Source organism: Phyllostomus discolor, chromosome 1 (genome assembly GCF_004126475.2).
Source record: "Phyllostomus discolor isolate MPI-MPIP mPhyDis1 chromosome 1, mPhyDis1.pri.v3, whole genome shotgun sequence".
In the NCBI taxonomy this organism is placed as follows: Eukaryota; Metazoa; Chordata; class Mammalia; order Chiroptera; family Phyllostomidae; genus Phyllostomus; species Phyllostomus discolor.
This window is the reverse complement of record NC_040903.2, coordinates 68,513,324-68,521,791: the sequence shown is the minus strand read 5'-3', so window position 1 is coordinate 68,521,791 and position 8,468 is coordinate 68,513,324. Positions and strand designations below refer to the sequence as shown.

The following is an 8,468-nucleotide window of genomic DNA, read 5'->3' as shown; positions in this document are numbered from 1 at the left end:
CTGAGTCGTTATTGCTTAACAATTCCTTCAATTTATCTCTTCTCTCTCACATTTTCTAATAAGGGATAAGGAAAGACTAAGCCACTTCAACACTTTGCTTAAGACTCTTCTCACCTATTGTGGTTATACCTCAGTAAAACTGACATTACAAAGAAAATTGCCTTAGCTAAATATCCTATTTCTTTCTTTCTTTTTTTTTTTTGTTGTTAGGGAAGAGCACAAACACAGTCCCCCACTACCACAAATTATGCCGTTGAGTTTCCCACATTTGGGAAAATCACAGGGGTCAGCACACCCGGAATGCAATGGTTGAACCTCACCCTGGAAAAACCACCTTCATGATCATGGTATCTCCCCTGCCAGGTAAGTATAAAATATTCAAATTCTTTACTCTCAAGTTCTGCCTTCCATAAAACCATAGAACATAATTCAGTCCAATTTTTGCCACCTTATCACAAGACTCATCTTTCTTCCAGTTTTTAATGCCATGTTCTTAACTTCCATCTGAGACCTCACCAGAATCACCTTTAATGTTCATTTTTCTATCAATGGTTTCTTCAAAGAAATCAAGTTTCTACTAATTACCCAGTTCCAAAGCTACTTTTACATTGTTGGGTTTATGTTACAGCAGCACCCCACTTCTCAGTACCAAAATCCATATTGGTCAGCTTGGTTATCATGACAAAGTATCACAGACTGGGTGCTTAACAGCAGAAATTTATTTTCTCATAGTTCTGGACATTACAAGTCCAAGATCAAGGTACACAAAGACCTCATCTCCAAATACCATCACATTGGGGATTAGAGCTTCAACATATGAGTTATGGGGGGCAAAATTCAGCCCATTGCAGCTATTATTTTCATGAAGTTCTACAGCTAGAGAATTTCAGAGGTAAGAAATGCCCCTAAGGGCCCCTAGGAGCTTTCTTATTCTATTACTCCAGTCTTCCTCCCCTTTTTACTAAAGCTATTGGAATATTACTAGGGTTGATGGGAAGATGTATGATCTTTCCTTCCAGAAATGGTGACTTTCCTCCTATCTCTGCATGGTGTCTGTCTCATCTCAGTTCCGGGGGGAGGCAGACTATAGTAGTAGAAGAGGTAAAACTTTGAGGTCAGACACACCCTGGAACAATATCTATGAAATAGAGATAATGATAGCTGCCCATAGCAGTGCATCAAGGTCATGTAGGTAAAGAAACTCCCACATGCCTGCCTTTTTTTAAAAAATGATTTTTATTTATTGATGAGAGAGAGAGAGAGAGCATGAGCACAACACTTTGTTGTTTTACTTATTTATGCATTCACTGGTTGTTTCTTGTGCATGCCCTGACTGGGGATCAAACTCACAACCTTTGTGGATCAGGACAACACTCTAACCAACTAAGCTAGCCAGCCAGAGCTTTCATGCCTGTTTTCAGTAGGTGCTCAGCCCATGGTTTTAATGTATTCAATGATACATTTAAAAAAATCATTCAGCACAATCAGCGGGACTTATTCCAAAGATGTAAGGATGGTACAACATCTGCAAATTTATCAACGTGACACACCATATTCACAAAATGAAAGGATAAAAATCATATAATCATCTCAAGATATGGAAAAATCATTTGACAAAATTTAATATTTATTCACAATAAAAACTCCCAACAATGTGAGTATAGAGGGAATGTACCTTAACATAATAAAGGCCATTTTTGACAAGTCCAAAACTAACATTACTCTCAATGATGAAAAGCTGAAAGTTTTCCCTCTAAGATCAGAAATGAGACAGGCTGCCTGGGCTCATCACCTCTATTCACCATGGTACTGGAAGTCCTAGGCATTAAGCAGGAAAATATAAAAGGCATCCAAGCAGGAAATGATGAAGTAAAATAGTCTGTTTGGAGATGACATAATCTTATATATAGAAAACCCTAAAGGCTCCACAAAAACTGTTAGAACTCTTAATGAATTCAATAAATTTGTGCAAGATACAAAATCAATATTAAAAATCAGTTTTATTTCTATACACAAACACAGACTATCTGAAAAAAATTTTTTAAAAATCCCATTCATAATAGCATCAACAATTTTAAAATATTTAAAAATAAATTTAACCAAGGAGGTGAAAGACCTCTACACAGAACACTGTAAGACATTGAAATAATAAGAAATTGAAAAACCCCAAATAGAAATATATCTCATGCTTATGTATTGGAAGAATCAGTATTGTTAAAATACCCATACTACCCAAAGCAATCTAAGGTTTCAGTACAAAGCCTATCAAAATTTCAGTGGCATTCTCCATGGTAATAAAAATAATCATAAAATTTGTATGCAACTACAAAAAACCCTGAATCACAAAAGCAATCTTAAGAAAGAAGAACATGATTTCTTAGTGCCAACTTTACAGACCAGAAGGTACTTAAAAATGCTGAAATAAAAGAACTGACAACCTAGAGTAATTTACCAAGCAAGGGTATCGTTCAGAATTAAAGGAGACAGTTTCCTAGACAAGCAAACACTAAAGTAGTTTAACATCATTAAACCAGTTTTAAATGAACTGTTAAAGGGTCTTTAAACAGAAAAGTTAAGAACATAACCAGAAATAAGAAAACAGAAAGGAAAAAAATCTCACAGGTAAAGCCAAATATATAATAAATACAGCAAATCACACATTTAAAAAAATTACTACAAGGTCAAAAGAAAAAAAGTATCAATCTCAACTGAAACTATAAGAAGTTAGGAGATACACAACAAAAAATATCTAAAATATATCATCAATAACAAAGCAGGCAGCAGGGAGTAAAAATGTCATCTGTATAGAATATATTTGATTTAAAAAATTTCAACTTAAAATAGACTGCTATGGTTATAGAATGATATACATAAATCTTATGGTAACAACAAACCAAAAACCTACAAAATATATACAAAGAATAAAGAGGAAATAACACAAACAAAACACTAAGGAAAACCAGCAAACTCCAAGGGAAAAGATCAAGAGAAAAAGAAACAGGAGAACTATAAAAACAACAAGAAAAAAATGAACAAAATGGCAATAAGTACATTCTTATCAATAATTAAATATAAATCATTAAATACTCCAATAAAAATACACAGGGTGGCTGAATGGATTATAAAACATGATCCATCTATATAATGCTTACAAGAGATTCACTTAAAATTGAAAGACAAATACAGACTAAAAGTAATGAAATGGAAAAGATATTCTATGCAAATAGAAATTTTAAAAAAGCTGGGGTAGCAATACTGTATCAGACAAATATACTTTAAAACAAAGTAAATAAAAGAAAAAAAGACAAAGGACACCTAGTTATAAAAGGATCAATCACCCATCTGGGAATCAGCATCAGAAGAGCCCAATTTGCTTGAGGTTAGCAGAGGAAGTGACTGAAAGCTGGCAGAGAGCCAAGCAAGTGGCATTGTTCCCTCTCTGACCTCTCCCCCACATATAGCACCAAAACACAGTGAAGAGGGTTGTCCTGACCTGGCAAATACCTCAGATTCTGCCCCTTACTACATAACAGGCCTGCCCAGAAAAAAAAATATGGCCCAAATGAAAGAACATATCAAAGCTCCAAAAACAGAACTAAGTGATGAAGAGATAGCCAACCTATCAGATGCAGAGTTCAAAACACTGGTAAGCAGGATGCTCAAAGAAAATGGTTGAGTATGGTTGCAAAATAGAGGAAAAAGTGAAGGCTATGCAAACTTAATAAAGAAAAATATAGAGGGAAGGGAAGGAAACTGGGACTCAAATCAACAATTTGGAACAGAAGGAAGAAATAAACATTCAACCACAACAGAATGAAGAAACAAGAATTCCAAAAAATGAGGAGAGGCTTAGGAACCTCTGGGACAACTTTAAAAATTCCAAAATCTGAATCATAGGGGTGCCAGAAGGAGAAGAGGAAGAGCAGGGAATTGAAAACTTATTTGAAAAAATAATGAAGGAGAATTTTCCCAACCTGGTAAAGGAAATAGGCTCTAGGAAGTCCAGGAAGGCCAGAGAATCCCAAAGAAGTTGGACCCAAGGAAGCACACACCTTGGCATAATGTAATCATAATTACATTACCCAAGATTAAAGATAAGGGGAGAATCTTCAAAGCAGCAAGAAAAAAGGAGACAGTTACCTACAGAGAAGTTCCTATAAGACTATCAGCTGATTTCTCAAAAAAAAAAAAAACCCTACAAAAAAAACAAAAAATAACTTACAGACAAAGAAGGGGCTGGAAAGAAGCATTGAAAGTCATGCAAGGTAAGGACCTACATCCCAGATTACTCTATACAGCAAAACTGTCATTTAGAATGGAAGTGAGATAAAATGTTTCCCAGATGAGGTCAAATTAAAGGAGTTTATTATCACCAAGTCCTTATTATATGAAATGTTAAAGGGACTTACTAAGAAAAAGATCAAAACCACAAACAGTAAAATGACAACAAAATCATACAGTTATCAACAACTGAACCAAAAAAGCAAAAACAAAAAGAAACTAAGCAAACAACTAGAACAGGAACAGAATCACAGAAATGGAGATCATATGGAGGGTGATTAGTGGATAGAGGGTGGGGGAGAATGGGGGAAAAGGGACAGGGAATAAGAAGCATAAATGGTAGGTACAAAATAGCCAGGAGGAGGTTAAGAATAGTATAGGAAGTGGAGAAGTCAAAGAACTTATATGTATGACCCATGGACATTGAACTAAGGGGCAGGGGAATGCTGATGGAAAGAGAGGAGTATAGAGTGGAGCAGGATAAAGGGGAGAAAAAAATGGGACAACTATAATAGCGTAATCAATAAAATATACTTAAAAAGAAAAGAAAATCCTAAGGACTCTGCCAAAAACTAATAGAATTAAAAAATGAATTCAGTAAAATTGCAGGATCCAGAACTGATATATAGAAACCTGTTGCATTTCCATACACCAATAACAATCAAAAGGAGAATTTCAAAAAACAATCTCATTTTAAATTGCACTAAAATTAAAAAAAATCTAAGAATAATTTAATCAAAGAGATAAAAAGACTAGTAGTCTGAAAACTATAGGTCACTGAAGAAAGAAATTGAACAAGATAAAAATAAATGGAAGCATATCTCTTGCTCATGGATTGGAATAATATTGTTAAAATATCCTTATTACCTAATGCAATACACAGATTCAATGCAATCTTAATTAAAATACTAATATCATTCTTCTCAGAATTGGAACTAATCCTAAAATTTATATGAAACCACAAAGACCCTGAATAGTGAGAGAAAGTTTGGGAAGAACAAAGTGGGAGGTATTATACTCTCTGATATCAAATTATACTATAAGCTACAATAATCAAAACAGTATGGTATTGGTATAAAAACAAATATGTAGATCAGTGGAATAGAATGGAAAGCCCCAAAATAAATTCTCACTTATATGGTCAATAAATCTACAACAAAAGAGGCAAAGATATACAATGGGGTAAAAATAGTCTCTTTAATAAGTGTGTTGGCAAAGCTGGACAGATACATGCAAAAAAATGTAATTGGGCAACCTTCTTAAGCCATATACAAAACTAACCTAAAACTGGATTATAGACTTGAATGTAAGACCTGAAACCATAAAACTCCTAGAAGAAAGCATAGGTGCTGAATTATTTGAAATCACTCTTAGCAATACAGTATATTTTTGGATATGTATCCTCAGGCAAGGGAAACAAGAAAAAAAAACAAATTAACTACATCAAACTAAAAAGTTTTTGTATAGCAAAGGAAAATATCAAAAAAGTGAAAAGACAGTCTATGAATGCAGGAAGATATTTGCCAATGATACATCCCATAAGGAGTTAACATCCAAAATATATAAGGAACACATACAACTTAACACTAAAAAGAAAAAAATCTAATTAAAAAGTGGGCAGAGAACCTGAATAGATGTTTCTTCAAAGAGGACATACAGATGGCCAACAGACATGAAAAGATGCTCAACATCACTGATCATCAGAGAAATGCAAATTGAAACCATCTGTTAGAATATTTATCATCAGTAAATCAACAAATAACAAGTGCTGGCAGGGATGTGGAGAAAAGAGAACTCTCTTGAACTGTTGGAAGGATTGTAAATTAGTGTAGCCACTATGGAAAACAGTATAGCGTTTCCTGAAAAAATTTAAAATAGAGCTGCCATATGCTCTAGCAATTCCAATTCTGGGTATTTATCCAAAGAAAACAAAATCAATAATTTGAAAAGATATATGCACCTTTATGGTCACTGTAGTATTACTAGTAATAGCTAAAATATAAAAACAACTTAGATTTCCATCTCTATCTGTCTATAGATACACACACACACACAATGGAATATTATTCAACAATAAAAAGGGATGAAATCTTGCCACTTGTGACAGAATAAAGGGACCCAGAGGGTATTATGCTAACTAAAATCAGTTAAAGAAATATAAATACCACAAATACCATATTATTTCACTTGCATATGAAATCAAAAGAAAACAAAACAAAACAAATGGATAAACAAAACAAAATGGAAACAGATGCATAGATACAGAGAACAAGCTAATAGTTGCCCAAGGGGCAGAGGTGGAGGATAGAAATAAAAAAATTTAAGAGAAAAAAATGTTAATGTACAAAAAAATAAAGTTAATTGAAATTTAAAAATAAAATAGATTGAGTTGAATGAATGGTGCTGTACGGGCACCAGCAGACAAAGCTAGCATAGAAAGATAAACCCTTAGGGCTCCTGATTTGGGGGATTTTACTTCTGGAGGAATCACAGAGACAAAAATTAGGGCTCAGAGGCTTCTTATGCCTCGGTCAGTTTTCACTTAGTGCTCAAGCAGTATCATGGCCCTGGAAATCAAGGGAGAAAAAAAGAAAAGAACGAAGTTGGAGGCATCACACTTCCTGATTTCAAAGTAAAGTGTAGAGTTATAGTAATCAAAACAGTTTGGTATTGGCATAAAGACAGACACAGAGATACACAGGACAGAATGGAAATCTCAGACATACACCCACTCATACACAGCCAGTTAATTTACAACAAAGGAGCCAAGTATTTTATATACAATGGTTAAAGGATAGTCTCTTCAATAAATGGCTTTGGGAAAACTAAACAGCCAAATGCAAAAGAATGAAACTGGACCACTATCTCACACCATACGTAAAACCAACTCAAAATAAAATCAAAGACTTCAACATAAAACCTGAAATCACAAAACTCCCCCAAAAAAACATGGGAAGTAAGCTCCTTGACATTAGTCTTGGCAATGATTTTTTTTTTTCTGGAGGTGGGGGGTGTGACACCAAAAGCAAAGGGAACAAAACCAAATATAAACCAGTGGGATTACATCAAACTAAAATGCCAAGGTACAGAAAAGGAAACCATCAACAAAGTAAAAAGGCAATCTACTGAATGGGAAAAATATTTGCAAATTATATATTTGATAACAATTTAATATCCAAACTATATAAAGAACTCAGTAGATTACCTAAGGAAAACAGTATGGAGGTTCCTCAAAAGAATTAAAAATAGAATTACCATATGATTCAGCACTTCCACTTGTGGGTATTCATCCAAAGGAAACCAAATCACTATCTCCAAAGGGTACCTGCACCACCATGTTCATTGCAGCATTATTTACAATGGCCATTACATGGAAATTACCTAAGTGTCCACCAATTAACAAACAAATAGAAAATAAATGCCACACACACACACACACACACACACAATGGAATATTATTCCACCATAAAAAGTAGGAAATTCTGCCATTTTGCAACAATATGAGTGGACTTTGAGGGCACTATACTCAGTAAAATAAATCAGGAAAAGAGAAATACAGTTATGTACCACATAACATTTCAGTCAACAACTGACCTCATATACATACAATGGTGGTCCTGTAAGATTATAAGGGAGCTGTAAAATTCCTACGGTATAGAGATGCCAAAGCCATTTTAGCATCATAGTGCAATTCATTACAATGATCTACAGTAATATGCTGTGCAGATTTGTAGCCTAGGAGACATAGGCTATGCCATGTAGCCTGGCAGTGTGGTGGCTGTACCATCTAGGTTTGTGTAAGTACACTCTATGATGTTTGCACAATGACAAAACTATCTAATGACACATTTCTTAGAAGATGTGCCTCTCATTAAGCAATGCATAAGCATACTATAAGATCTCACTTATGTGTGCATTCTAAAAACAACCCTGAACTTATAGATACCCAGGACAGATTGGTGGTAACCAGAGGCAGGTGATGGGTAGGCAAAGATGGGTGAAGGTGGTTAAAAGGAACAAACTCCCAGTTATAAGATAAATAAGACCTGGGAATGTAATATGCAGCATGGTGACTATTGTTAACACTATTATATTGGTATATGTATTCAGAAGCAGCTAAAAGAGTAGATCTCAATAATGCTCATCACAATATAAAAAACTTGTATCTATGTGCAGTTGGAGTGTT

The 8,468-nt window shown here is 34.5% G+C and overlaps 1 non-coding gene across 1 annotated transcript; it reads right to left on the bottom strand.

Annotated features, from left to right (window-relative positions):
- Positions 1–207: 207 nt before the first annotated feature.
- On the bottom strand, positions 208–371 carry LOC114493752. The gene has a single exon (XR_003684350.1). It is a non-coding gene; the product is annotated as a U1 spliceosomal RNA (small nuclear RNA).
- Between the last annotated feature and the right edge of the window lie 8,097 nt (positions 372–8,468).